Here is a 6,461-nt window from a genome sequence, read left to right on the forward strand (position 1 = left end):
TTTCTGTTAAAACATTAACAGACTGGCTGGATGTTCCTTTTGGCTATATTTAACGCAATCTAGGTAGCTTCTTAATTATTTTTGAAGGGATTTAAGTATCCTTTTAATCATATAATCAGTTTACACTCACGCATTCACAATCACATTTCATACATACCGGTGTGGCCACACCATACATTCAGAACATACATGCATCTTTCAGTCATCCTTTTTCCCTAGGTCATGATTAGTCTGTTGTAATGAAGTTTCCTTAATTGAAATCTATGTAAAAGAACAACTCCAGCCAATCCTTGAACTAAAAAGGTTAAAAAGTCCTATATGTTTTTATCATTCCTCCATTTGAGCTACAGTCATGGGGTACAGCCGTACCTACTCCTTGTAACTCTGTAGATGCAAGGTAGAGAGGCCAGGCTTTTGGCCAAAAGTTTTTAGAGATGACTCACAAAATAGAACTTAAATGTAAACAAAATTTTCCATTCCATATACCTTTGTCGTTGTCTTTTTCTTTAATTAATACCAGTACCTCTTTACTGTTACCAAAAAAAATTTTTTTTTGAGTCAGGGTTTCTCTGTATTGTTTGAGGCTGTCAGTCCAGCCTGGCCTCGAAGAATAGTACTGGACCATCCCAAAAGTAGTCCGACTGTGCCTGGGGGCAATGGCCCATGCACCCCAGTAGGGAGGGCCTGGATCCCCATTTCCGGTGTTAGGATTGCCCGGGCAGAGGGAGCGAGGTCCAATCCTGCACTCCCCGAGGTGGCTCTAAGGAGGTCTGAGATATGAAGGGGTTGCTCTGGGGGAGAAAATGAGTCCTGCCACTGCCCAGAGCAGGGGTCATTGCCCCGTACACATTGGTTTTGGGGCCCTGGGGCGGGGCCCTCCTCCCGTTTCCCTGATTATTATTAGCAGAAAGGAAATTTCCCTCCCTGTCAGTTTTAGAGTAGCAGTTATTGGCCCAATGATATCCCCTTCGACAACGGGGGCATAAACCAGGTCTCTTGAGACCCGTAGTACTATTTTGAGGGCACTCTCTACGGAAGTGTCCCTCCCTACCGCAGCTAAAACATGTTTTTCTCCTTCCCAGAGTAGGTCTTTCTTTCCCCACTTGGGGCCGAATAGCAGCAGCTAACACTTGGCCCTGGATGAAGTTCCCATCAATGTCCCTACAGATCCGGATATAGTCATTTAGACTTTTATTGCAATAGGGGCGAAGGGCTTCCTTACAATATTTATTTGCATTTTCAAATGCCATCTGCTTTATGACTGGCATCGCAGGCCCAATGCCCCCAAATATTCTTTCTGCTACCTGACTGAGACGGTCTACGAAGTCTTGAAAAGGTTCGGAAGGTCCTTGAAGGACTTTGGACAGATGATCCCCTCCTTCCTTGGAAGGCAATGCTGCCACTTGGGCATAGACTGCGATGTCATATTGCATTTGTTGCTGAATGGTGGCGTATTGACCACTCCCGGTAAGCATCTCCACATTTCTCTGGGGCTGTCCGGCCTGTGCATTCCTTTGGGCTGTCTGGCTGCATCTTTCCTGAAACTCACCTCTCCAAATCAAATAATCTCCCCCCGACAGAGCTGCTCTGCAAAGCTGCTGCCAATCGCCAGGTGTCAAATTAAGAGACGCAAAAGATTCCATTAAGGAAAGTGTAAAGGGAGCCTGTGCTCCATAATTTAAAGTTGCCTCTTTCAGTTGTTTTATATCTTTGAAACTTAAAGGGTCATGGCGCCGAATGACCTGTCGAGAATTGTTCGGGTCTGGAACTTCCATTACCGGGGCCACCACCGGGCAGCATTGGACCCCTCCTCTGGGTCTTCCCTCCAGGTCCAAGAAGGACTGGGTTATCTCATAGGAGGAGTCCCTTTTTTCAGAGTATGGGGAAGGGTTTCTCTCCCTGTCCTGTCTTTCCTTAATTAGAATCTTTTTTAGTTCTTTTTAAGGGCCGCGATCTCAGCAAGTAACCGTTCCTTTTCAGACTGTGACGAGTCTGAGTCTGAGCTACTTTCATTTTCTAGGTCTGATAGAGAAGGATATAACCGATTCTGACCGGAGTCCTTCTTTTGGGTCGCGCCCGGAGATGTCTACCCGTTTTTTGTTGTTACTAAGAGACTCCTCCTCATCCTCACTAACAATGGAGCCTCTAGTTTCAATCACGGTCTCTTCATCATCACTCTCTGCCCCTGAACTCAAGGAGGCTTGAGTCTCAGTCTCTTGTAACTCTAAAAAGCCTCTTTTGTGTCCTGAACTACCTGGCGGTGACGAACCTTATCTGTCAAAAGTGCTCCCTCACTAATCTCCATAAGGAGAATGTCGTAGGGGGCAAGGACTCAGATCCCTCTTTTCGTAAAAGTCTATGAAGATCACGGCGAACCTCCTCCCAATCTGGAATATTTAAGCTTCCCCCAGTAATGAACCATGGACTGGCTCGTTCGATCGATTTTAGAAAGCCTTCTAGGGTTTTAGACTTGACTGCAGTCCCATGTTCTTTAAGTAACTTTTTTAGTTGATACTGCAATGATTCTAGCTTCCCGGAACTATTCCCCATAGTTTCTTAACCCCGTCCACTTACCTCACTTTCACGATCTCGGTGGAACCTCCAATTGTCACGTCTGCTGCGTGGCCTGTGTCCGAGAACGTGCGGAGGGTGTCGGGGATTGACAACACAGAGACTCGTTTAACGATATAAAGAGAACTTTAAACAGGCTCCAAAAAGGTTCAAGAAAAACTTCCTAAGAAAAGCTCCCACCAGAGAAGCTTCTGCTCTCTCCTCTACCCTGGCTGGTTCTGCTCTGACCGAGGTGGATGTGTGTGGGTTTTTGAAGGTGCGGTTAGTCTTTGGACAAGGTCGAGGTCAGGGCGGTTTCTGTGGGAAGGCCTTTCCCAGGAACTTATTGTATCATTTTTAGTAAACATGTTTTTACTAAACATTGTCTTACAGCTGCCTACTCCCAGGCAGAAGGGGAAGTGGGTCTCTGCTCAAGGTCTGGTGTTCCCACATCACAGCTTCTTCTTTGGACCTCTTCATGCCTTGGTCCTGTCTAAAGTGAGACCCTGATAGGTACCCTGTAGGAAAGTGCTGACCATTATTAGGGTGAGTCTCCCACTCCTCATTCTCTGATTATTTTTCGAGGCAGGGTTTCTCTGTGGTTTTGGATGCTGTCCTGGAACTAGCTCTTGTAGATCAGGCTGGTCTCGAACTCACAAATATCTGCCTGCCTCTACCTCCTGAGTGCTGGGATTAAAGGCATGCACTATCACAGCCTACCACAGTCTCTGCTATTAACTAAATCTGCATTAGAATTTCCCTTCATTGCCAACCTGGCTAGATTAATAATCACCTAGAAGATGGGCAAGACACACCTCTTGTTATATTTGTGGTGGTGTTTCCAGAGAAGAAGACCCGCACTAAAGTGGATAGAACTACCTCATGGGCTGGAGGCCCTGACAGAATAAAACTACCCAGGGATGCCACATTCTCCTGACAGGTTATGTAAAGAGCCCCCATATGGAACTCTCTGAACCCAAATCAATCTGCCTGTCGCAGTCAGCTTCAGTTGTCAACTTGAGTAAACCAAGAGTCACCTGGGAAGAGGAAACCTCAGGTGAAGAATTACCTCCATCAGATCAGCCTGTGGATATGTCTGCAAGGCATCTTTCTTTGTTGCTAATTGATGTGGAGGCCCCTGGTTCACTATGGGTGGTACCATCTCTAGGTTGGTGGGTCTGGGCAGTATAAGAATGAGTCAGTAAAGAGTACTCCTCTATAGTTTCTGCTCCAGGTCTCTGCCTTAGCTTTCCTCATTGATGGACTTTATCCTGTAAAACGAAGTAAGCCCTTTCCTCCCCTATATTGTTTTTGGTCGGTGTTTTATCATAGCAACAGAGAAGCAGAGTAGATCAGCACTGTTCCTTAAGATAGTGTAATCAGATATTCTACCACAATGGCATGAGAAGTAAGTAATACAGATAGTTACATCCCTTTCAGGGACTGAAGAGATGGCTCAGTGGTTAAGGCCATTTGAAAGGTCTTCTAGAAGACTTTTGATTAATTCCAAGTACCCGTGTCAGACAGTGCTCAACCAACTGTAAAACCCATCTCCAGGGATCCTGCTCCCTCTTCTGGATTCTGCAGGCCCTTGCAAACACATGACACACACATACACGCACACACATGCACACACACACACATGTTTACTTTTTGGTATCTAAAAAGAAACACAGATTAATAACTCATTGTTTGAACGTAACAACTGAACAATTGCTTTAGTAAAAACACTTTAACCTTTCTTTCCCTCAAAGGATGAAATAAAACAAAAGAAACAACAAAAAAAGTGGAGGCAACTGGATGCAGGAAAATATGAAATTATCCTTGAAAAGGGACTAATTATGTTTTCTATACAAAGAGAAGACAGAAACTTTAAATGTAGAAAAACAGATTTTGACATATATACACACAAAAGAAAATGACATGCAGCTGGTTTTGATATTGCTTGTGCTCGCTTGACAGTTTTATCAGCCCAAACAATTAAAAAGTCAGCAATTATTATTTTCCAAGCACTGAGTTGAAGGAGGGGGTGACTGCCAGGTTAAGCAAAATCATCACTCTTTTAGACAAATATGATGAATTATTTCCCTCAGAGGATTCCTTCATTCTTTATTTGTTCAAAGATACCATTCACATCAGTAACTGTCCCTATAAAAAGCTCCCTGCTGTGACCACCACAAATTTAAACTGTCTATTGAAATTGGACCAGTTAAAGAAATAAGCACACACACTGGTATTGAATGTGTAGAAACAGGAGAAAGTGGGGGTATTGATCGTGAGCAGGGATGTTGGAGATGAAAGATGACCTACCAGAACGTGAGGTCCTTTAGTAAGGTCCTGTGTGTGCATCCATGCCTCAGAATTAATAAATGAAAATACATGACAAAGGGGATTTAATAGTCTGACTTACACGATGTGGGTAATCCAACAACGGCAGTCTGCATGCTGGAGGGGTGAGAAATCAGTAGCTGATCAGTGCATGACACTGGATGCCTCAACTCTCCTGATTTGGTCATGAAGCCTCGAGAATTCCTGCAATGGCACTGGTCTTCATTCCACACCAGAAGGCCAAAGCAGGTAGGTCTTGGTGCCAGTGAAGGATGGTGGCAACAATAGGAGCAGCAGCAGGGCAGATGCACTAGCTCACAGGTAGGGAGTGAAAGTAGGTGCATTGAGTGCAGACAGCTTCCCCCTGGGACATCTTGGCACGTGAGCTACCACTGAAGGGTACTAATAGCACTGAGGCCAGATTAAAGAGTTGTGTAGCTCTCTTGTGAGGGTGCTATATGCAGTGATGGACCATACGTTATAACAAATGATTCACACCACAACTAGTAACAGAAATAAGTCCCTCCCAAGAGCATCCTCCAAAACCAAACAACCTCCAACTACTCTACACATTCCATCTGAAGACCCGGGTTCATATCTCCAGCAGGCACATTAAAAAACAAACAGATATATACAAATGAGGCATAATAGCTTATGCCTCTCATCCTAGCCTCAAATAAGCAGAGATAGGAAGATCTCTGGGTTCTTGGAGCTTTCTGGCCAGCCATTTCAGCCAGTCAATGACCTCCAGTTTCAGTGAGAGATCCTATCTGAAAAAAATGATGGAGAGTAGTTATGGAAGACACTCAGCATTGAACTTTGGTCCCCACATGCAAGCGCATGCACACACATACACACACACACACACATGCAGAAATATATAAATGTGTGTGTATATATGTATATATATATATATTACCGTAATACAGCTACAAAAACATGTTCACACATGAATTGGAAGAAAGGAGTCATATATTTTGATGACAGAGCAATAATTTTTCTTTGAATGAATGATGTGTGGCTGCTGGAGAAATGGCTTACTGGTTAAGAGCCCTTGCTGCTCTTGCAGAGGACCTAGTTTCAGTTTCTAGCACCCACATGGTGGGGCATAGCTGCCTATAAGTGCAGGCCTAGGAAGCCCAACACCCTCTTCTGGCTTCCATGGGCATGGCACTCATGTACAGGTATATACATATGCACATAGTTTACAAAAAAGTGAATCTTTAAAAGGAACAAATATTATTTATTAAATTCATGAAAAGAGTAGCAATCTATTGTCTGTGTTTGTCTGTTTAACTGTTGAGGAAACTCATCTTGCCACATGAGTAGAAGGGAGCAGAATTAAACGGAATCCTATGGCACTCAATCTTTTCAGGTTGTCTGAAAACACTCCTATTGATATAGTGTATAGAAATGAATTCTGCCTGTTTACACTCTTCACTGCATTTTCAAACTGAAAACACAAACCCCAAATGCACCTGAGTTTCAAAAGGAGTCACTATTCAGTCAATAGCGCTGACGTTTTCTTCAACCCCAAGATCACTGATCTAAGCCCCAGAAAGTATTTATTAGCTTTTTCTTTT

The sequence above is a fragment of the Mesocricetus auratus genome, unplaced genomic scaffold (assembly GCF_017639785.1).
Source record: "Mesocricetus auratus isolate SY011 unplaced genomic scaffold, BCM_Maur_2.0 Super-Scaffold_100025, whole genome shotgun sequence".
Taxonomy (NCBI): domain Eukaryota; kingdom Metazoa; phylum Chordata; class Mammalia; order Rodentia; family Cricetidae; genus Mesocricetus; species Mesocricetus auratus.